The 24,855-nt window shown below is 37.1% G+C and overlaps 1 protein-coding gene across 5 annotated transcripts in view; it reads right to left on the bottom strand.

Annotated features, from left to right (window-relative positions):
• The window catches only part of KATNBL1 (katanin regulatory subunit B1 like 1), an 89,555-nt gene that overhangs the window by 31,596 nt on the left and 33,104 nt on the right, over window positions 1-24,855 (bottom strand). The window lies entirely within an intron of this gene.

The following is a 24,855-nucleotide window of genomic DNA, read 5'->3' as shown; positions in this document are numbered from 1 at the left end:
GCTGATGAGGTCACCAACAAGAGTTAGTATAGAGAGAAATGAAAGAGGGCCTTGGGAACTTGGTAATGAATTAGCAAAGGAAACTAAGAAGGAAAAGTCAGACAGGTAAGGAAGACAACCAGGAGAGAACAGCATCATGAACACAGTGAATCCAGGAGGAGAAGGTGGTCAACAGTGTCATACTGCAGAGAAGGCAAGGAGGATGAGGATTTATAAGATTCCATTAGATCTGCTGCTTCTAGCATGGCTCTCCTCCATATATACTTGGTCTAACCTGTCTGCTTTTCTTGTCTTCGTTTTCTTTAGTGACATTTCTACCTCCTCTATAAACACATCTAGGTCTGTGATATTGGAGTCCAAGTATACTGGTTTCACTATCCTTGAAGGGGAATAGTTTGTAATTATGATTATTATAATGATTTTTACAAATCTTTCCATTTTTTCTTCTGCTTGTGATCTTAATTCCATTTTATCTATAATGCCCTTGGGATGACTTTGTGTAGTTGGATATCTTGTCAAGCTTTCTTTAAATTGGCTTTACCCTCTAATGTTCCTATCTACTTTATGAGACATTACTCATTATGACCCATCATTCTTCTAAGATTTTACAAACAAGCTTATATTCTAACCTGGTGTTGACTTTGGAAGCCATCTCTCTTGATGTGGCAAGTCAGTCAGATGCTCACTGATGAAGGTACTTTCTGAGATCTTTGTGCCTTCTTGTAGCAATTAATTTATGCTGGTTAGACTTTTTCACAAAATTATTATGGTTCCTGTCATTTTGTTGTCCATTTCCCATTTATTTTTTTAAAATAGTTTTAAAATTAAATGTTAAGTTGTTTCAACTGTATGACCTATATTTTTCTTATTTTTGCTAATTCTGATTTTAGCTCTGACAAGTCAATGGTATGACTATACACAATCAGCTGACTCAGGGAAAACTCCCACATCAATAACAAGCCTTTTCTAGTCTGTTAAAATATAATACAATTCATTCTTTAAGGCATTACTTGATGCTTCCCTGGCATACAGGAGCTGTTTAATAAATGCTAGACAGATTAGGAAGACATAGATTTATCATGTTCTTAGGAAAAGGCCACTAACAAACTCATCGATCAAATGAGTCTATGTAAAGCACTTGATAAATTATTTTATATTCAAAAGCAACATTTGCATAGTGCCTTTAAGGTTTGCAAAAAGCTTTATACACATGATTTCATTTGAGGCTTATAATAGCTCTGTGAGGTGGATACTACAGGTATCTGTTTACAAATGAGGAAGCCTCTTCAGGAGTTTAAGTTACTTATAGTTACATGACTAGTAATTGTTGAAGGCAGATTTAAACTCAAGTCTTTATGACTCCAACTTTAGTACTCTTTCCACTAAATAATCCACAGGAGTCTTAGTCTGATGGTTCATCAAGGCATGAAGGTGATCCTGGGTTCTTGAAGGCTCTGCCAGTTGACTTCAATCTGGAAGGTTTTACAAGTTAAACTCAAAGTTTAACTCAGGCATCTAAAACTGAACTCATTATCTTTCCCTCTAACGTCTCCCCCCAGAGTTTACTATTCCACACAATTCTTCAAATGTCTCAGGTTTATAATCTTCACAGTATCTTAAATTCTTCACTCACCCTCCCTCCTCACTTCGGTCACACACAGGAATGGTCATACACTAGGTCTAGATCAGGCCTGTACAACATGCAGCCCACCAGAGGATTTTGGGCCACCAGCAAAAAATGTAGGGTTGCCACTGTGCACGCTCCTGTTTGTCACGTGACCTGTGGCAACCAACCATTGTCACTCTGTCTCTAGTCTAACCTATCTGCAATCCTGAAGAAGGTTAGCCTATTTTAATTTTGGCTCCTACCTACTGCCAAGTTATGCAGGTCTGGTCTAGACATCATCCACAAATGTTCCATGCTTCCCTAATAAGAAATTCTGACATTCTGCTATCTGACCATGGCCTCCTATTATTCCACTTCTCCCTATACTTCACCCCTTCTACGCCTATTCTTTGCCTTAAGAGACCTCCACTCCACCCAACCCTCATTACTTTTTCAGACCATTACCACTTCTCTTGACTTTACTTTCCTGCTCTACAATCAAACCTAGAGTCACCCATTTCCACTCTGTCCTTTGCTCATGAATCTCTTGCTCATTTGTCTTATTGCTGTTCTTTTACCAAACCTCAGTACAAGTTTACTCCCACCGTCCACCTCCTCCATTCCTACTCACCAGCTGCTGCATGAAACTGGAAAAGTTTCACAACCATGCTGACTGGTACATTATGAATTCATGTTATCCAACATCAACTGGTCCCTCATTGCAACAAGGCAGTCCTTTCATCCCTCCCTTATTGACTGCCTATCTTACTCCTCAAAGAAGTTATTTCTAATCTATTCCCTCTTAATTACACCCCCACCTCCTATTCTTTCAGCTGAAGATTTTGCCTCTTTTTTTACTTAAAAAAAAGTGAAGGTTTCAATGTGAGCTCTCTCTTTTCCTAGTCTCTTCATCTTAAAAACCCTTAATATCTTCATTATATCACCCTCCTTCCAGTCTCTCAGGATCACAATCTCAACATTGTTGACTTCTCATTCTCGTTCAATCCATATATCCAACCAGTTACCAAATCTTGTTGTTTTGACATCAACAACACTTTTCACATCTCACCCCTTCTGTCCACTAATATAGCTTAGCTACTACCCTAGTTCAGGCCCTCATTACCTCTTAAAAAATTACTGCAACCGCTTTTTAGGCATTCTCCCAGACTGAAGTCTCTCTCCACCCCAGTACATACTACACAAGGTTGCCAAAATGATTTTCCTTAAGTGTCGATCTAATAATGCAACTCCCCTACAACCAATTTCAACTTCTTATTGCCTCTAGAATTAAATATAAACATAAACTACTCTATTGCTCTATATAACCTAGGTCCAACCTATTTTTCCAGACATGACTTTGGACATTATTCTCCCTCCCTTGTTCTGGATTCAGCTAAAATGGTCTCTCTGTTCCTCCCACATAACACTCCTATCTCCTTGCCTTGGTATTTGCTATTTTCCACGCCTAGAGTACACACTCCCTTCTTGCACCCCCTCCAGAGTCCCTCTCTTCCTTTAGGCTGTTAGTCTGATCTTTCACAAGAAACTTTTCCTGTTCACCTCAACCACCAATGTCCCATCTCTCAAGAAGCCTACATTTTAAGAGAGGAAGATAAAACAAAACAAAAAAATGAGAGGCAGAGGTAACTGTGAGAGCAAGGCAGCTGGTGGGGAGGTAGTACAGTCTGGAGAGTAAATTGAGCAGGGAGTGTAGTGAGCACTGTGTCTAGGGTCCCCCAACAAATGGTGATCCCAGCCAGGAGCTCACCAATCAACATAAGAGAAGTCAGAATGGGGTCACCCTAAGGTGGGCATGGCAGCTGGTGAGGAAGTGGATGGGCAATCAGGTAAGTGAATTGAGCTAAGGGTAAAGTGGGAATATGAATTGTTTCATTCTCTAATTTTATCTCCAGTGCCTAGCATAGCATCTAGCATGTGGTAGCTGCTTAATAAATAAGCAATGAGAAAAGATAAAGATTCCAACCAAAAAACAAATATTCCTATAGCTTACTGCTCTTCTAAGAAGAAGTGTTATTGCTCTTCAATGCTCTAACAGAAAGAAACCCCCTAACTACTTCACAGCTGCTATATACAAATTCACTTGAATAAATTCAAGTGCTTTTTGAAATTCCCATTGCTTTAACATGTCTTGCTTTTGCCCTGGAACAAAGTGACTTATTAATATGTTCTCACTTGTATCTGAAACACAAGAACGGTAATCTTGTGTAGAACCAAAACTTTGTGTCTGGCTTTTCAACCACAGTCCCTTATTTCCAAATGTCTAAGAAACATCTATTAGATATACATTCAAAACTTAAAAAGAAACATTTCCAAAACTGAGTTAATTTATCTTCCCTTCCCCATATTCTGAGCTAAACATCAAACCTAATGACCTACATAATGGTAGAAAGTATTTACTGTAGATACATGTTGACGAGCTCTTCACCTTCCTGATAGACTTTCCTCTGGCTTCCGTATACTATATTCTTCTGGTTCTTTTCTTTCCTTTCTGACTGTTCTTTCTGTTTTTCATCTCTGACCCTAAATGAATATAAGAAATGGAAGCCAGAGGAAAGATTACCCTTAACCTTCCTCTCATCCTTCTATTCTCATTGCCACTCTCCAGTTTTAACTATTCCCTCTATTCAAAATGCTCCTAACTTTGACCATCCCTCTAAGGTCCACATCTACAACTGCCTGATGGACATCTCCACTTGGATATTTGCCAGCTATTTTAAGCTCCAATACGTGCAAAACAGAATACCACCATCAATTTCCCTAAGCCTCCAACTCTCCTTATTTCTGTTAATGGGACAATGATTTCATCTACTAAAGAAAGGAGAAAACCTGTAATTTTTTATTCTTTCCCCCTCTCTCATCTACCATACTGAATCACAACTATCAAGTCTTATCAATTCTATCTCTAATGCCTCTACAATCCATCCCCACTGCCATTATTACCTCTCACTGGGCTTTTTGCAATAGTGTTTTATCTGGTCCCCTTGGTTCTAGTCTCTCCTACCTATACACTACTGCTAGGGAAAACTTAAAAACACCTTTCAAACCACATCATTCCTCTGGCTCAGAAACCTTTGACAGTTTAATGAAGTCCCAAATGACAAGTTATTTAAGACCCTTCAAAATCTGGCTCCAACCTACCTGTCCAGCTTTATATTTCTTCCCTAGGCAAAATGGCCTTTTCTAAACATTGTCTATGCTTTCTTACCTTATTACTCATGCTACTTCTTTTACCTTGATATCCTTTCATCCCCCAATCTCAAAATTCTACCCATGTTGCATATAGTACTGTACCTTACACATCATAAGGGCTTAATGTTTGCTGAATTGTTGTTTAAGCTCAGAATAAAAAGGAAAAAAAATGAACAAAGCTGTCAGGGAGCTTACCAGAGAGACAAGAAAAGATAACATGAAGAAATAAAAAGACAAAATGAGTGGTACAAACAAGACGGGGAAAAAATAACACTTTTGTTTTAGAGGTCAGAAAAGACTTCACAAAGGAGGTAGAACTTAAGTTAGGTCTTCAAAAATAAGTTGTACTCAAGGGAGAGAGAATGAGCAAAGACAAAGGTGGGAAGGGTAATGAAGATTCAGAAACAAGAAGAATGAAATTCTGCAGCGACGAGCATAAGGTACCACATCTGGGGAAAAAGCAATACTGTACAAGCTAGAGAATAAGTGGTTACCAGTAAATGCAGAAAATGACAGAGACATTGCCTCATATATGAATGACTGGTGCCATGGATCCCTGCCAAGATCCCTACAGGGGGAGATGTGTAAATGTATACTTGGCCTCCCAAACTGGAATTCAATCAAATTTTTTCCAAAGATTTTATTTTAATTTTTGTTACATTTTAAGTTGCCAACTGTCCCCTTTCCCCTCTCTCTCTCCACCCCACACTAGAGAAGGCCACCATTTGACATGTATTGTATGTATGTGTATATAAAACCATACTATGCATACTTGTATTTATCAATACTTTCTCTGGAGATGGACAGCATCTTCCTTCATAGGTCCTTTGTAGCTGATATGAATACTTATAATAAAGAATAACTTAATCGTTCACAGTTATTCTTCAAGCAATATTGCTGTTACTGTATACAACGTTCTCTTGGTTCTGCCCATTTCACTCTTCATTATTTCATGCAAGTTTTTCCGTGTTTTTCTAAATTTGACATGTTCATCATTTCTTACAGCACAGTAGTATTCCATTACAATTATATACCACAACTTGTTTAGCCATTTCCCAATTGGTAGACATCCCCTCAATTTCCAGTTCTTTGACATCACAAAGAGAGCTGCTATAAATATTTTAGAACATTTAGGTTCTTTTCCTTTTTATCTGATCACCTTGGAAATAGGCCTGATAGTGGCATTGCTGGGTCAAAGGGTATACATAGTTTCATAACTCTTTGGGCATAATTCCAGATTGCACTTCAAAATGGAGTTCACAGTTCCACCAACAGTGTATTAGTGCAAAGAAATTGTTATAAATGGTTGTTAGGTTGCCAAGATCGCCCATAAAGCCTTTACAATGTAGCTGAAATAGTATTATTATGCTTGGTAGATCAGAGAGAGCTCTGGACTTGGAATTTCAAATTTTACCTTTAACACTCACTAGCTTTGTGATCCTGGATAAATGATTTACCTTCCCTAAGCCTCAGTTTCCTCATTCTTAAAATAGAGAAAATAATAGCATCTAAACAACAGGACTGTTTTGAGGATCAATGTGAAGCATTTTGTAATTCTTAAACTATGTAAATAATAGCTATTATTACTGTTACTTAGCTACTATTAAGAGGATAAAATCTGAGTTTTAAGAAATTTATTTGTAAATGAACTTTTAAAACACAACCGATTTGTAAGCTGGAGTTGTATGGACAACAAATGGGCCCTTAAAAGTAAGAGTCTCACATAAGTATCATACTTCTATAAAAATCAAATAGGCATTAACACATTTAAAAGACTTTTTTCTGGTTAGATTGCTATTTCAGTTTTGGATGAAACAACTTTAAAAAGGTTAAAGAATGACAAGGCTATTTAAAGGGGTAAAAAAAGAGAACCAGTAAAAGGAAAAAAAAGGTTTAAATCTAAAATCTATAGCTAGTTGTGATACAAATGAAAAAGTTTTCATAGAGAAAAAAATAACAGATTATTAGGTTTTACTTAAAAATAAACATTAAATAAGTTAGTATATTAGAATATTTTCCCACAGAATCAAAGAAATTTAGAAATAATCCTGTGTTTTATCATGAATATTACAGTAGATAGTTCAATCAGATCACTGAAATAATTTTTCTCCAGAACAAAAGTGCACTACAGTATTTTACAATCTGATTCCCAAACTGCTTCAGGTGATAGTTGTGGAAACACAATTTCATATTCCCAAGGACATTGCAAGAAAGTGGTATTAAAGAATCATAGATTTAAATCTGGAAGAGGTCTCGAAATTTATGTAAGTACAACCCTTCACTGAGATCCAGAATAGGAAGCTGACTTGCCCAAGGTCACATAGACACTGAGTAGCAAATCTAGGACTTGATGCCAAATTCAGAACTTTCCACTATACTAACTTGAGTTAAAAATGAATGAGAATAATTCATGGAACAGAAAAGATTTATACATTAAAAATAAAAGAATCCAAGATTAGCAGTTAAAACAAAAGCAAGGGGCAACAGAGAGAAGAGACTAAAACCACTAATTTCATTTATAGCTATCCTGACAATTAAATACATTTCAATGTCTTTCTGAAAGCATTACAAAAGCTGCTTTATAAAGGTAAGAAACTTAAGGTAAGTAACTTATAAGGTAAGAAAAACAGTAGCCTGCAGAAGGAGCTTTAAGTATGAATTAACTCTATTTAAATTAACTATCTCCCACAAGAAAAATAAAAATGTATTATCTTTCATAGTCTACCTTGACAGTGGCCAAGTCAAAGACTAAATGGCAAAGAGGAACTACTCCCTACATGCCCACAATACTTAGGAAGGCAAGCTCACCACAAAGGAATGAGACTTGCCTAGACTTATATCTTCAATAACTCAAGTAAAAAAAAAACCCAAGATTAAAATAACTTATGCCTGTCTATAAATAGTATGGCCTAGTGGGGAGAAAGCTGGTCTTAAAGTAATGCAGACCTGGATTCAACTTCTGCCTCTGACACATGCTGTATCTCAGAAACAAATCATTTAATTTCTCAGTGCCCCCAAGCCAAGTCTCTAAGACCATAAATTACTTGAGTTGTTGATCTGCATTGGTGGAGGGAGTTTTCACACTAGGATTCCCTCTTATGATGAAATCACACATCTGAATCAAGAGGAAAAAAAAACCTTTTTATTTTTAACTCTGCACTTGCAGTAGACAGTCAGGGATTGTTTTATTCTTTGTTTTTGTATGACCAGCACCTATACACCAGCACCTTATATAACCAGCCATAGAAAGTACTTAATGTTTATTGATTGACTGATTCTACTCCTGCCATTAAAACTATAGATACACTGTGGTTCTCTGTGCCCCTGTACCTGTAACAATTTTTCTTATGATTAATTTTAAAAATGAAATTGGAATAAAGTTCATCATTATTGAGTACAATTCATTCTCCAAAAAATCAGCAACCTCTTTATCTTTAAGTAAGCTAATAAAAATCTGATTGACCTAATTTACATTATTCCACCAGTGATTCTTCCAAAGGGTTTTGGACAGGTCAAATCTGAGATGCCTATGGAACATTCGGGGATGAAAATCTAATAGACAGTTGGTGATGTATGACTTGAGCTCAGGAGAGAGAACAGGATGGGTATACAGATCTAGGAGTCCATTTCATAGAGATGATTGAACCCACAAGTCGATGAGAAAAACTAAATAGAGAGAGAAAGAAAAAAGAAGAGAAGAAGGATCAAAGTAAAACCTCAAAGTATATCCACAGTTAGGGAGTGTGACATGGACGATGATCTAGTAAAGAAGAATGACAGTAGCCAAACAGGCAGGAAGAAAACCAAGAGAAACAGTGTCATAAAAATCCAGAAGAGGGTCAATAGTGTCAAATGCTGCAGAGGCCACAAATGATGAATAGTACTGAGAAAAGGTCACTGGATTTGGCTATTAGAAGATCAGTGATATGTGGCAATAAGAAAATCAAGGAAAAATAATAGAAGGGAAATCTCATACAATGAAATACATCAGATATTTGAGAGTAAATCTACTAAGGCACAAGATATGTTTGGAAATGAAGATGGTGTAAAAACAAAAGATATCAATAAAAATAAGACAATAAGAAACACTAATGTACTTGTATACCGGTTCTTTCCAATGAGCTAAGATTATGAAAGGGCTAACAATTCACAAAAGACAAAAAAGAGTCAGAATATGAAGGACAAATACAAAGGAGCAGCACAACATTTTAGAATAGTATTAGGAAGGCTCAACCTTGTAAAAAAATACTAAAGGTAACAAAAAGGCTTTTTAGGCTCAGAATAAGACTAAGAAAGGGATAAACCTATTCTTGAAGAAGATAGTATAATGTTACACAGACAGAAGAACTAGTAAATGTTTTTGTTATTTTCTTTCTCAGTGTAAATAAGGATAATAATGCACACAAACATGATTAGCAAATAGAGTTATAATGAAATAGTAAGATAGTTACATAGACCTGATTTTAAATGAGTTGAGGTCTCCAGTCTCAGGCAAAAATCTGTGCCTCTGAAAGAATTTACAGAAGTGCAGATGGCAGTGTTGTCAGTTATCTCTGAGGAATCACAAAGAAAAGGAAAGATCACAGAACACTAGACAAGGGAAAATATTAGAGTGACTTTTGAAAGAGGAAAAATATCCAATAACTATAGATAAATAAGTTTGGCATCCATCCCTGGCAAGATTCTAGAATTAACTTGTGAACATTAAGGAAAAGAACACTCAGAGAACAGCACATGTTTACTTAAGAATATGTCACATCAAACCAACTCTTTGGCTAGTGTTATCAGATGCTAACTCATAAAATGCATTAGAATAGTACAGCCAGGACAGATTTTAGAGATTATCTAGTCTAGCCCAACGTCCTCATTTTACACTTAAGGAAACTGAGGCCCTCTGTAGTCAAATGACTTATCTAATTTATAACAGAACTGGAACTAGAAATCACATCCCTTAACTCTATGATTTATTAGGTCTCTAGCAAGTTAAATGACAGACTGTTGCTGTGATATCCTTTATAAAGGTGAGAATGCTACAGATGTGAAATGTTGCATGATCTTTCAGAGATCACTGTTACTCATTTTATTTAACTATCTTTGCTTTGTTACAAGAGACTCAGAACAAAATAGAGTAATCTATAAATGTTTATAATGTAAAAACAAAACACATCAATATAACTGAAAGAAAAAAAAAACCACCAATAATCTCCCAGCCAAGCAATACAGTGATGAATAACAGAAAGCCTTTATCTCAGAAGAATCAAAACTACAAGTGACCCAAAGGGCAATGGAAAGATGTATGGCAGGCTCTTCATCATTCCTGCCTGACAGTATTCAAGTAAGGAGGCAAGCAAGCACTAAGCTCAGATAAGGGAGAGGCCTCAGGCCTATGTCTCCCTATGAAGCCCTTGCAGCCCTTAAATATAATGGCACTGTTGTTACTTCTGTTTCTGTCATATTTTCCTGCTTTTAGATGAAAGAGACTGGAAATGGTATAACCTTTGAAAGATCAGGAGAGGGCAGCTAGGTGGTGTAGTGCATAGAGCTCTGGCCTTGGAGTCAAAAGGACCTGAGTTCGAATCCAGTCTCAGACACATAACACTTACTAGCTGTGTGACCCTGGGCAAGTCACTTAACCCCGATTGCCTCATCAAAAAAAAAAAGGCAAGAAAAAAGAAAGAAAGAAAGATCCGGACAGCAAGCCACCAGAAGTCTGGGAGTGGAATCCATTCTGGGATTTGCTAGAAGCCTACTGCTAGAAGCCAAATACCAAGTGACTTCCCCAGGCCAATCCATCAATAGCAGATACAAATACCTCATCTACCAATCAGCCATGATGCATTTGCAAACAAAACTTGGTGGGTTGAACATTATGTAGAAACTGAAATCTGCCTGGGCCAATTTCCTACTGCAATGGCAGTGATACAGGACAGAATCTGCCCCCAGGCATTGGATGGTTGTTTTTTACTTAATTACCTTCCTGCTATATCTTGGTAGTAAATATCCCTTTGCAGAAGCTAACTGATTATAGTTAAATGAAATGGAATGCTAATCACTGGCAGCTAATAGAGAGGAATATTACAGAAAGGAGGTTTAAGACAATAGTATTAGAGAAGACATCCCCAGATAGAAAGAACCCTGAGAACCTTGTTCTCCTTAGAGTAAATCCAGAGTATTACTACAAAATAAACTTTACTAAAATTTTTAAAATAAAATTTTGAAAAGAAAGTTGTGTGGCAGGTATATGTACAGTACAACATATTATCAAGGATAAATATGCAGAAGTATTAAAAGACACTTTAAGGATTTGAGCAACTGGAAAATTAGGTGGGCTAGGCATGTAGTAAGAATGCAATATAAGAGACAAAATGGCCTTCGTGAAAAACTGATACCTTCTAAATATAAAAGAACTAGAAAAAGACCTACATGTACACTGGGTAAGGGCACTATGGAAATTACAGGAAGATATGGAATTGCAAAGAATAAGAAGGCATAGTGAAATTTTCTCAGAATGGTTGTGACCTTCAGCAAATAAGTCACTTAGCAGGAACCATAACTAGTATGGGACAAAAGGCGGCTTTTCTGCAGGGTTATCAACACAGGGATGGGTGTATGTGAGTTTGTGCAACATAGGGATAGGGGGTGTGTGTGTGTTTTCTTTCAGGCCTGCAACTCACAGTCCTATATTAGTTTTTGCTGTTTCCTAAGTGGCTCAGCTGCTACCTCCACAATCTATCTGTTATCTCTGGAATGCCATTCTCTCCTGGCACAACTCCAATTACTGTCATACTGTCTTCTGTGTCATTACCCCTCTCCCTTACCCCAAACTCTTTAAGCCCCAAGTGAAAAAATTTTTACCAGCAGCTCTACATTTCTTAACCTATCTAGACCTCAATTTCCTCATCTGTAAACTGAGATAACCTCTAAGGCTCTTTCCAGCTCAAAGACTTTATGATTCTAATTCTTGCATGGAAAGCTTCCCTGACTTTCTACCCCATCCATGACTAATCCCCAACAAAGACAGACACAAACATGGCCACGATAACCCAACTAAAAAAAAGTTTTATGAAGGATGCGCAAGACTGTATGCTACTGGAGAAGGAACACTGAGGGGAAAAAAAGACAATCCCAGGCTGCTAGATTTTTACCATCTACATGCAACATACACAGAGATTAATACAGTACAAGACAGAATGTGATGGGGGCAAAGGAAATAGCTAGACAAAATACCCTACAAAAAAGTGAAGGAGAAAATACTTTTGGCTGGAAGATATTAAAAAAAAAAACTTCACAAAAAAGATTGCTCCTGAGCTAACCCCCGATACAGAGATTTTGAAAGTGAACATAAGAAAGAATGTTCCAAGCAGGAAGGTCGGCTTTTTACTCTGAAAGACACGGAGGTCAGACAGTTGTCTAACTGGGTGTATATAGAGAAGTAATATGAAACAGGGTTAGAAAAATCCTTTAAATTTCTGTGATATTTGTTCCAAACCCTCTTATAACCTTATCTCCTCTACAAGATTAAAACTGCTTTTAAGGTAAGTGACCTCCACCTTACTTGTCAACTATAGCACTCTCTTGATACTAATCTAATACTTTTGTCCAAAAAAAAAAAAGGTAATGAGTTCGATTTGTCAAGAATTACTCTTACCCAAAAACAAAACAAAAAAACCCCCCAAGACCCCAAAAATTACTCTTGATGGGTTGGCCAAGATGGCAGAGTAGAGGCAGTCATCCACCTGAACTCTCTCAACATTTCCTTCTAAAAAACTTAAAAATAATTCTCCAAAACAAATTTTAGAGCAGCAGAACCAACAATAAAAGGTCAGAGGGAGACATTTTTCCAGCCTAAGACAACTTAAGAGATCTGTAGAAGTCGTAACACCAGGTTGGGTGTAGACCCAGAGCACAACAGGAACAACAGCAGTGGGTTTTAGAGGTGGCCAGAACAGCAGCAGCAGCTTCAGAAGCTCTCAACCCAGATACAGCAAGCAGGTCAGGCAACTGGTCAGAAACAGATTACAGTGGACTCTTTGCTGGCACTATTTGGAAAATTTATTGTCCATAAGCAGTTCTGAGTCATAGTTCCAGGGCAGAAAGAAGTACTTATAAGTCAGTCACAGTTCCAAGTTCCAAGAAAGAGAGGAGGAGCAACAGCACTTGTGGCTGCAAGGACAGCAGGAGTTCCAGGGCCAAGAGAAATGCTACTACTTGCATTTGCAGGGAAACTGAGGCCTTAGCTGGGTAAAGACCAGAATGCAGATCAGGAGAGTATGACTACATTTCTCCTGGGATCATACCACTTTGGAAGTAGAGAAAACTTGCAGACTCCCAGAACTAGCTCTGAAAATAGCAGCATGAAAAAGCCTGATGCTTGAGACAGTGCCTCTCCACTCTGAGGTGAGCAGAGGCAACTTCAACACAACATTCACAATCAAGAAATAGGCTGGAAAAAGGAACAAACAACAAAAAAAGAACCTGACCATGTATATAAGCTCCTATGGCAGAAGAGAAGAACAAGACATAAACTCAAAAGAAGGCAATAATATGAAAACAAATACAAGTAAAGCCTCAAAGAAAAATGCTAATTGGATCCAAGCCCAAGAAGAATTCCTAGAAGAGTTAAAGAAAAAGGTAAGAGTATTAGAGGAAAACCTGGGAAAAGAAATGCAAGTGATGCAAGAAAGTTATGAAAAGAGAGTTAACAGCTTGAAAAACGAGGCACAAAAAACACTGAAGAAAATAAAACTTAAGAAAAAAAAAAGAAAAAAGAATTGGCCTAATGGTAAAAGAGGCACAAACGTTCACTGAAGAAAAGAATTCCTTAAAAAGCAGAATTTGCCAAATGAAAAAAGACATACAAAAGCTCACTGAAGAAGATAATTCCTTAAAAATTAGAATTGGACAAGTGGAAGCTAATGACTACATGAAATATCAAGAAATAATAAAACAAAGTCAAAAGAATGAAGAAAATGTGAAATGTCTCATCAGAAAAACAAATGACCTGGAAAACAGATGGAGAAGAGAGAATTTAAGAATTATTGGACTACCTGAAAGCCATGATTAAGAAAGACCCTAGACCATCCTATTTCAAGAAATTATCAAGGAACACTGCCCCAATATCTTAGATCTAGAGAGTAAAAAAAAAAAAAGGAAATTGAAAGAATCTACCAATCACCTACTTAAACAGATCCCCAAATAAAGATTCCCAGGAATATTACAGTCAAATTCCACAGCTCCTAGGTCAAGGACAAAATATTGTGAGCAGCCAGAATGAAACAATTCAGATTTTGTGGAGCCACACTCAGAATCACACAAGATTTAGCAGCTTCCATGTAAAAGGAAGGGCTTGGAATATGATATTCTGGAAAGCAAAGGAGTTAGGATTACAACCAAAAGTAACCTACCCAGCAAAACTAAGTAAAATCCTTCAGGGAAGAAAATAAGCATTAATGAAATAAAGGACTTTCAGGCATTCCTGATGAAAAGACTAGAGCTGAACAGAAAATCTGACATTCAAACAGAAGACTCAAGAGAAGCATTAAAAGGTAAACATGAAAAAGTAATCATAAGAGACTTGATAAAGTTAAACTGTTTACATTTCTATATGGGAAGATGATACTTGTAACTCCTCAGAGTTTTATCATTAGTAAGGCAGTTAGAAGGAATCTACATAGACAGAGGGCATGAGTATGAGTCAATTATGCTGGGATGCTCTCTTTAAAAAAAAAATGAAGGGGTGAATAAGAAGGATGCACTGGGAGAAGGGGAAAGGGAGAAGTGGAAATTTTTTCTCACATAAAAGAGACGCACAAGGAAGAAGCACCTATCATGTGCCAGGTACCATGCTAAGTACTGGGGAAACAAATAAAAAACCAAAATGAAACAAAACTCCCTATTCTCAAGGAGCTTACAACTAAATAGGGGAAGACAATAAACAAAGGAAGCTGAAAAGGGTAGAAAAGAAGGAAATATACAGGGAAGATATAGGGGTGGCATGATGGAGAAGTCCAAAAGAGTACAGCTGGGTAGGAAAATGAAAAGATGGTTGGCCTTGAATGAAGGTTCTGGGAGGAGCTCTCCCTTCCACCTTCCATTCAGAGGGGTCTCAGAGGCTAAGGCTACAGATAAGGTGTGAGTATCAAAGTTACTGCTATCTTGCAGGATAATGAGGTTCCTAGAGGCATGAGAGAGAAGTCCAAAGGAGAGCAGCCAGATGGGAAATGACAAGATGGCTGTCCTAGGCCAGCCAAACCAATCTACACAGCGGCTGATCCAAAAATGTATGTCTCTGTATTTTGTGTCCATCATCTATTAGGAAGTTGAGTAAAATGCTTCATTATAGGTCCTTTGTAGACATGGTTGGTCATGGCCTTGGGTTTTAAGGCTTTCAAAGTTGTTTTCTTTATGATGTTGCTATTCTTGGATAAATTGTTCTCCTGGTTTTACTCACTTCACTCTAACTTAGTTCACACTACCCAGGATTCTCTTCAATCATCTTTTATCATTTCTTTTCTTTCTTTCTTTCTCTCTCTCTCTCTTTCAGTGAGGCAACTGGGCAATTGCCCAGGGTCACACAGCTAGTAAGTGTCAAGTGTCTGGTCTGAGACCAGATTTACACCCAGGTCCTCCTGACTCCAGGGCCGATGCTCTATGCACTGCACCATCTAGCTGCCCCTACCTTTTTATCATTTCTTAAGGTGCAATAATAATTCCATTACAAGCATATATCAGAATTTATTCAGCCATTCTCTAATTGTCTAAGAGGCAATCTAAAGTACCCCTTTAGATGCTAGTTATCTTCTTTTCTCCCCTCTTCTTCTAATCCTAAGGGGGTCAATTCTTAATGAAAGAAGTGATCACAGCATAGTGCCTCCCTTTCATATCTCATGATACATACATATATATATATATATATATATGTCACACACATACACACACAGTATATGCACAATTTTCCTCAGCAAGTTTTGTAAAACTGAAAAGAGAGATCTATAAAGTACTCCATTTTTTAAAACCAGACCTATGACTTTATTCATATAGGAAAAAAAGAAAATAAAAGGTAGAGAAAGTCCCTCTACCAATGCATATAGGCAAATTGTCCAGTATCACACAGCTAGTTAGAGGAAGGATCTGAAGCCTAGAATTCCTAATTCAGACTGGTTCTCTATTAATCCATGATACTTCTCAATATAAATAAAGTTATTGTCATTGCCTTGAATTTTTGTAGCCTTTCTTCCCAGTCCATCACATGTAGGTTAGAGAAAGACTATCTGCAACAAGCAGTTAGGTTTTGCACTGCAGTGGAAATGTGGCCCTAAAGCCATAGAAACACAGACCTGAAAGGGGTCTTAGAGATGTCTTCTGGTCCAAATCAGTTTAAAGATGAGAAAAGTAATGCCCAGGAAGATTTAAGTGAATTTCCCAACATCACCTACAAAAGCTGACTAGTGAAAGATTTGGGACAAGTATCCATGACTCCTGAGGGCTCCTAGTCAAGCCCATTTTCTACTAAACCATAAGGCCTTCATTCAGTGCCTGCTCTTCCCTCCCATCTACTTAACTATAAGCATTTTTTTTAATGCTAAAAAGATGTTTGACCAAAAAGTACTTATTCATGCAATTTCAAAAAATAAATCTTTTTGCCTCCTATACTTGGGGACTGGTTTCTAGATCCAAAGGAAACTCATCAACCCTACTTTACACTGTATACAAATAACCTCAAATTTTCCTTTGTGCAAAATCTTCTATTTTGTGAAAAATTTTTAAATCTAGAAATTTATTTCTGACATTACTCTTCTATGTACAGTTCAAGTCAACAAACATTTATTAAGCACTATTGTTTGCAGAGCACTGTGTTAGATATTGAAGGAGATACAAAGTTTACATAAGGTCCTTTACCTCCTGGAGCTTACAATCTAGAAGAGATATAAGAAATGTACACAAATAATCATGATATGCTTATGTATCTCCAACTCTTTAAATCCAGAAGCTACCATCTATATCCTACTCCTGTCCCCCAGTGGATTTAAAGTACTCATTACCTCAGACTTCACCAACATTTTAAACTATTCACCCTCCAAGATCTTGAGCTTTTCAATTCCCCTCTCTAACCACAATTTCCCATCCTTCTACCCTCCCAAATGCTTGCTCCTCCCTAAATTGATCTTCATTCTCACCACAACCTCCAATTTCTTGATCCCTCCTTCTTTCATTGAGCCCCAGAACTCCTGTTCTAGCTTTACTTCTTTCCCAACCCAAATCTCACTCAATAATTAGCTACTTCAATGCTGCTCTTTACTCTTCAATGCCATACTTTCTCATCCCTCTGCTATTCCCACTCAATCCCCAGCACCAGATGACCTACACCATCAGACTTCTCTATTCCTACTTCCAAGCCACCAGGCTATATGAAGAAGTCACAAAATGATCCTAACTGGATAGACTACAAGATTATCTTGTTTAACCTCAAATGGGGCCTCAATGATACAATGAGATGCTTTTTCATTCATCTCTTGATTCTCCAATCAGATTCACTATAGAAACTGCTCTACTCAAACACAGAATTTCATTTCTATTTCACTGCTCCTTTAGCAATGACCTTATCTCTAATGAAAAGAGAAACAATTTGCATTTATGTAGCACTCTGAAGCTTACAAAGCACTTTCCATACCCCACCAAATAGAAAGTTCACATATTATTCCTCTTTTACACGAGAAAACTGAGGTTCTGACAGACCACAGAGCCATCAAATCTGTTAGAGGCAACATTCAATTCTAAATCCCATGAAGACTTGATCCACATTACATGGTTTCAATTACCACCTCTGAACAAATGAATCTCAAATCTGTATCTCTAGCCTTAATCTTGAGTTCAGTCCTTCGTTTCTAGCTACCTGTTAAACAAGTCTACCTAGAAAGTTCTGCCATGACCTGAAATTCATTATTTCCCAAATTGAACTCATCTTCTCCTCAAAACATACCCCCAACTTCCCTATCTTTGTTGATGGTGCCAAAGACAGTTCTTCCAGTCATCCATGCTCTTCAGAGGCAGCTAAGTGGCTCTACGATTAGAGGTCTGGAGTTAAAGTCAAGAAGTCTTGATTTTAAATTCAGCCTCAGACCATTATTAGCTGTGTGACCTAAGTCATTTAGCCTTGGTCTTTTTCAGTTTCCTCAACTGCAAAATGGGGATAGTAATAGCACTTACTTCTCAGAGTTATTATGAACATAAAATATTTGTAAAGTGCTTTGCAAACCCTAAAGCTCCATATAAATACCAGCTATCATCTTCCACTCCCTCCTCTTCAAATCTCCCTCTCCTATATCCAATCAGCAACCAAATGCTGTCAATCTCCTTCCTCACATTCATCCTCTCCTCTTCCACTTCCATTATGAGCAACTTAGTTTAGGATTTCATTACCTCTAAACCAAACTTAGATAATAGCCTCCTAAATGTGCTACTTGCCTCTCCCCCTTCTCCAATCTAGCCTTTACATTGATGCTATAACTCCAATGCACAAGTCCAACCACATCAATTGCCTGCTCAAAAAATCTTCAATGTCTCCCCACAGCTTACAAATAAAATATAAACTTTTTAGTCTGACAATGAAGGTCCTTCAGATATAATCTGGCTTCAACCTACTTGACCACATACTGCCCTCACACAGCTCTCTATTCTAACCAAACCATTTACATTTCACATATGTACAATCTCCTTTTATATGCAGGATATTCTCTTCCTACATCTCTCTATCTGCTGATCATTCTCAAACCTATTTATCAGCCCTTGCAACTCTCTATATCTCTAGTCTTACATCTCCAACTGTTTATTGGACATCTCATATTAGATGCCTCAATGACATCTTAAACTCAACATGTCCAAAAGTGAACTCATTATCTGTTCCCCCAAACCCTCCCCTCTTCCTAACTTTCCTATTACTATCAATGGCATCAGAATCCTCCCAGTCACCCAGGCTCTCAAATCTGGTGTCATCCTCAACTCCAAAGTCTCTCTCACCCCCTGACCCCATCCCCATCCAATCTGTTGCCAAGTCCTGTTAATTCTACCTTTGCAACATCTCATTTGTGGTCCACTCTCCATACACCAAACTGGTGCAAACACTTATCACCTCATTCCTGGTCTACTGCAATAGACTATATGACATTCAAAGCTCTTTATAACCTGGCCCCTTCCTACCTTTCTAGTCTTATTACATCTTACACCCAGTGACATTTTCATCCTTAATGTTCTCTCACACAACACTCCAACTCCCAACTCAGTGCACTTTTAACTGACTGTCTTCTATGCCTGAAATTCTCTCCCTCCTCATCTCCAGTTATAGTATTTCTTGGCCTTCTTCAAGTCCCTAAAAAATTCCACCTTCTACAGAAGGCTTTCCCAATCCCCCTTAATGGTAGTGCCTTCCCTCTGTTTATCTCTGGTTTATCCTGTGTGTAGGTTGTTTGTACATAGTTGTTTGCATGTTGTCTCTCTCATTAGACTGTGAGCTCCTTGAAAGTAGGGTGGTTTTTTTTGTTTGTTTTTTGGTATCCCCAAAGCTAAGCACAGTGCTGGGCACTTAATAAATGCCTACTGACTTAACTTTGCTTTCCTCAGACTACATTATGTGTCTGAAAGTGGACTGGGTTTTTGTGGTTGTTGTTTTATTGTTCCTGTTAACTATAAAGCATACTAATTAACTGCCTGTTGTTTAAATAGCAAAAATGATTTAAAGTTGTGGTTAGAAAAATCTACTACAACAATGCCAGATTCAGTGTGGTAAGTGAACGAAGGAAAAATGATAAGGTTTCTCTAAACAGCGACAAAAAAAATAACAGATAAAAGCTAATATGTGGCTTTAGTTATCTAGCTTTAACAAGAGCTTCCAAAGGGTACTAAAATTGGTGGCTGACATTTGCATTCCTTCCCATGATTAAATACAGATACTGGTCTCCAGCAAGGCATTTCTAATATTTATTATATAAGGGATTAATCTGAAACTTAATTCATGTGATTAGGGGCTCCATGAAAAAATGTATGTAATAATAATATTTAATCTTTAAAATACTAGATATGATCATTGTTATATATGTTAAAAATATTACGTACAGTAACTTAATGAGATGTGAGAAAGGACTTATTTTTTTTTCTATACTATCCCCAAATTTGCCTGATTCTCCTCCCTTTTCCCAAAAGCTTCCTATACTCCTAGACCAATGTATCTTAAGTAAAAAAATGTTCCATGACCAAATTAGTTTGGCCAACACTGCTATAAAGGTCTTATAATTAAATCAAAACAGATAATATTTGTAAAAGTGCTTAGTACAGTGTCTAGAATGTAAAAAGCAGTAAGAATATAAATGCTTATTTTTTCTCCCTTTTAATTTATTCTATATCTTCTAATTACTTCTTTAACATAGCACTAACCTTATGAAATGTAGAAATTGAAAAAAACAACCACAGAAAACAACTCAATCCTTTTTTCCTTTTGACAGAGCATTCCTTATTTTCTTAAGACAAAATCTTTAGACGCTATTGAAATGGCATTGACCCTAAAATCTATAAATCTAAAATTTGGGGATATTTCCATTATGATAACATCCAGGAAGCACTTTAGGCTAATGGGGGTGAGGTGGGGGGAACCAAGGACCTCGGGGAGGGGAAAAAAGGGAGATTGACTCGAAGATGATCACTCCTACCCTCTCCAAATCTAGCTTTCCAGAGTCCCCCTCTAGATGAGTCAAAGGGCTAGCTCTAGACAAAGTTGTAAGCATGATCACCCTGTTCACATCCCTTTCATTATCTCCTTCATATCAATAGGTTTTTTTAAGCCACATGCTGCTCAAAGCCCTCTCTCCTCAGTGCCTCAATCTCCCTGAATTACCCTCCTACCACATAAAAACTCTTGTAGTTCAGAAGGAAATAAGCTAAACTAATTGATAAAGGCTCATAGCCCCTACAAGAGCATTTACAAAAAGGATTTTATTATTTTATTCAACCCAAATGAATCTCTAATGAGAAGAAATGCCAACATTCTGTCAAAGTGAGGTGATAATTTCTGAGGGGCAGATTTTATGAGGGAGTGGGGGGAAGGGGAAAAAGGAATGGGAGGGAAACTCATCCAGGTTCCACCCTCCTACCAAGAACGGATCTGCCACTTTTTGAATAGTGGTCTAGACCATAAGTAAACTTATTTTGCCCTACTCAGTGTATAAATTAAATGGAAAAATGACAAGATGGTGAAAGCAAAGGTAGAGGAAAAAACAGACTATATAAACACAGTCTTTCAGGAAATTAACTCCCATATCAACTTAAGTGGTTCAAGCCATGTTCTGAAAAATAATCCATCAATTTTAAACACATTTTGAGGACCTTATAAGAGTACAGAATATAAGTTTGACTTACAGAATAATATAAATCCAGATCAAATTTATGATTTGCTGGTTTTTTTTTTTAAGGAAAACAAAATCACTTCCCCAAACCTCAATTTGACTATTTTTCAATAAGAACCCTATATTCCATTAAGTACTAAAGCTAATAACTAAATATGCTAACATGGTCTGTTGGAGTATTTAGTCAAAAGGATATATACTTCAGGATCATTAAAAGAAACACCATTTGGCAAAGAATTGGAAATTGAGAGGATGCCCATCAATTGGGGAATGGCTGAACAAGTTGTGGTACATGAATGTAATGGAATACTATTGTGCTAGGAGAAATGATAAACAGGCTGATTTCAGAAAAACCTGAAAAGACTTGTATGGTCTGATGCCTGAGTGAAGTGAGAAGAACCAGGAGAAAGTTGTACACAGTAACAGCCACGTTGTGTGGTGACTAATATCGATAGACTTAACCCGTCTCAGCAATACGAGGATCTAAGACATTTCCAAAGGCCTCATGATGGAAAATGCTATCCACAAAGAAGAAAGAACTATGGAGTTTGAACGAAGATCGAAGCATACTATTTGCTATTTTTTTTCTTCTGCTGTGTTTTGTTTCCTCTTTCTGGTGGTTCCTCCTATTGGTTTTAATTCTTACAACATCACTAATGTGAAAAGTTTAATAGGAATGTATATGTATAGCCTATATCAGATTTCCAGCCTTCTTGGGGAAGGAAGCAGGGAGGGAGGGGGAGAAAAATTTAAAACTCAAAAGCTTATGGAAGTGATTGCTGATAATTCAAAATAAATTGATTAAAAAAAAGAAATACCATAAAACAATTATATTCCCTTTTCACATTATGAAATTAAGGCATTCAAAATATTTTGTCAGAACTTTTTTCTTTAATCAGAGTAAAGAAACTAGAATCTAACATATGTAAACATATTTGCATACACAAAAAAATAAAGCTCCTTAAATAAAAAGGCTTGGAAGAATGAACTGAATAAAACAAAAGCAAAAAACTCACCTACTTTATGTGGGAACAAAAAAATTACAAATTTCAAAAATGTAATTTTCCAGGGAAAAAACTCGATCTAAATAATTACACTTATTCTTTTAATAGACTACAGTGTTATCTGGGGGCAACTGATGGCCTCGTGAATAAAGAATGGGGCTAGGCATCCAGAAGATGAGTTCAAATTTGACATCAGGTACTTAGCTGTAAGACCTGGATAAGTCACTTAATCTGTTTACTTCAGTTTCATCAGCTGTAAAATGAGGATAATGATAGCACCTATTTCCCAGGGTTGTAAGGATCAAATGAGTTACTACTTGTATAGCATTTAGCACAGTGCCTGGCACATTTAATAAATGCTTGTTTTCTTCCTTAGTTATAAATGTGTTGAATAATTCACATAGCTCTAACCATTTGAGGTTTCCCTAGGAAACTAATAAAAGCATCATGATAAATCTTTCTGTTCGTGTACTAGTCTTTAACTTTCTCCAGAAAAAAAGCTTTAAAGTCATTCAGCTCATCTTTATCCTCTATCAGTAAAATTTTGTCATTTCTTCTTTCAAAAGGTCTCATGGATTATTCTCTGATGACACTGCTACTGTCTTAGTCCCTCATCACTTCAAATCTAGCCTGCTTCTATCTCCTGTTCCTTAACTTTTCCTGCATACTAGGGTCAGACTAATTTTCCTAAAATGCCACACTTATCATATCACTTTCCTACTCTTGAACCTACTTGGGATCCCTATTGCCTATCATATTATGGCTCAAAACATGTCTAGCTTCTTAGATTCAAATTTAGATTCAACTACATAGCACCCAGGAGACCCTGGGCAAATCCCTTTTCCTCTCTGAGCCTCTATTTCCTAAACAGTAAAACAACAGAGTGACTCAGATAATCATTTTAGTTCCTTTTCCTTAAAAAGAAGCCCAATTTCCATACATTTATCCATTCTTAGATCTTTTATTCATTCTGTTCATCCCTAAACTTCTCATTAATCCCAACCTATCCCTTGAGGTCCAGTTCAAATGTTATCGCCTCCAAGAAACCTTCTCTGACTACACCGTCTTCTCTCAAGTGTTACTGCATGGCCCCAACACAGATCATAAGCTAGATATAGAACCGGAAAGGACCTCCAACATCATCTAGCCCAGTCTCTTCACCTTACAGAGGAGGAAACAGAGGTCCAGAAAGATTAGGTGAGCTGTCCAGGTTCACAAGGGCAGAGCTGGGATCCAAAGTGAAGTCCTATAGCTCCAAGTTCAATGAAAAATTTCCATCACTTTTTCCATTTCATCAGCTGTTTCAAAGATTAGTACTTGTTGCCTAATTATTCATCTGGTAGTCTTATTTCTACAATTATACTATCAACTCCTTGTAGGAAGATCTCCTGCTTTAAGTTTCTCTGTGGTGCCAAACATTGTACTTGGCAAACAGCAGACATGTAAATGTTCATGTAATATGTAACCATATTTAAACATTCAGTTTAAAATTAGGTGTAAAGTTTTTATTCCTTTCTTAACCTGGGACCCATACAGGTTATTTAAAAATCTGATAGCTGTATTTCAACATACTGGTTTTCCTTTGTAATCCTACCTACTTTTATGCATTTTAAAACATTATTCTGCAAAGGGGTCCACAGGTGTCATCACACAGCCAAAGTAGTGCATGACAAAAAAAAAAAAGAATCTCTGTACTAGGGCTTTGCATATCTTGAAACCATAATGCTAATCACATGCACACACAACAGTTAAAAAATACAGCATGTTTCACACCCAGGCAGAAAGCCATAAACTATAGATATATACATACATGGCATTTTTTAACCTATTTCTACCCTATCAACTACATTCACCTTAGAAAATACAACGGCATTTTTAATCACTGTTCTGAAGTCAGGATTTGTCAATAACAGAGGCACCTGACTTCAAAGAACAACCAAAACCCACATGGATGTTCTTCCTGTGAACTCCTCCACATCAAATCACCAATTAGAGATTACAGTTCTGATTAGAGTTGTTTAACATTGTTTGACGTTGTTTGCTCGGGGCCTTTGCACTTCTCCAGCATTTTAATCTAAATATTAGTAATTAAAAAAACATTTTAAACTGTGTTAAATATTTTGAACTACTAAACTACATTTCATCTAAGACTCCAGGGCACTGTATTTAAGCTACTGAAATACAGACTGAGATTCCAGACCGTTTTATTTATTTTTTGTTTGTTTGTTTGATTGTTTTTGTTTTTAGGCAATTGGGGTTAAGTGACTTGCCCAGGGTCACACAGCTAGTAAATGTCAGGTGTTTGGTCTGAAGCTGCATTTGAACTCAGATACTCCTGACTTCAGGGCCGGTGCTCTATCTACTGCGCCACCTAGCTGCCCCATCCAGACCGTTTTAAATGGTTAAAATCGAAATTACTTAAAAATGAATCTCTCTTCCAAGCGCTCTCTCTCTCTCCGTGTGTGTGTGTGTGTGTGTGTGTGTGTTTTAAAATCACACAGCAAGTTAGCTTGAACACTTCTATTTTCAAGGAACTTCAAAAGGCAACAAGAAAAGAAAAACAAAACAACTCTTTGTTAGCTTTATATTTAAGTCACCTAAGCAGGCACCATGCCTGAGTACTGTAACAGAAGAACAACTTTTC

The sequence above is a fragment of the Phascolarctos cinereus genome, unplaced genomic scaffold, assembly GCF_003287225.1.
Source record: "Phascolarctos cinereus isolate Bilbo 61053 unplaced genomic scaffold, phaCin_HiC Scaffold_3;HRSCAF=262, whole genome shotgun sequence".
In the NCBI taxonomy this organism is placed as follows: Eukaryota; Metazoa; Chordata; class Mammalia; order Diprotodontia; family Phascolarctidae; genus Phascolarctos; species Phascolarctos cinereus.
The sequence above is the reverse complement of the archived record's forward strand: the minus strand, read 5'-3'. Positions and strand labels throughout refer to the sequence as shown.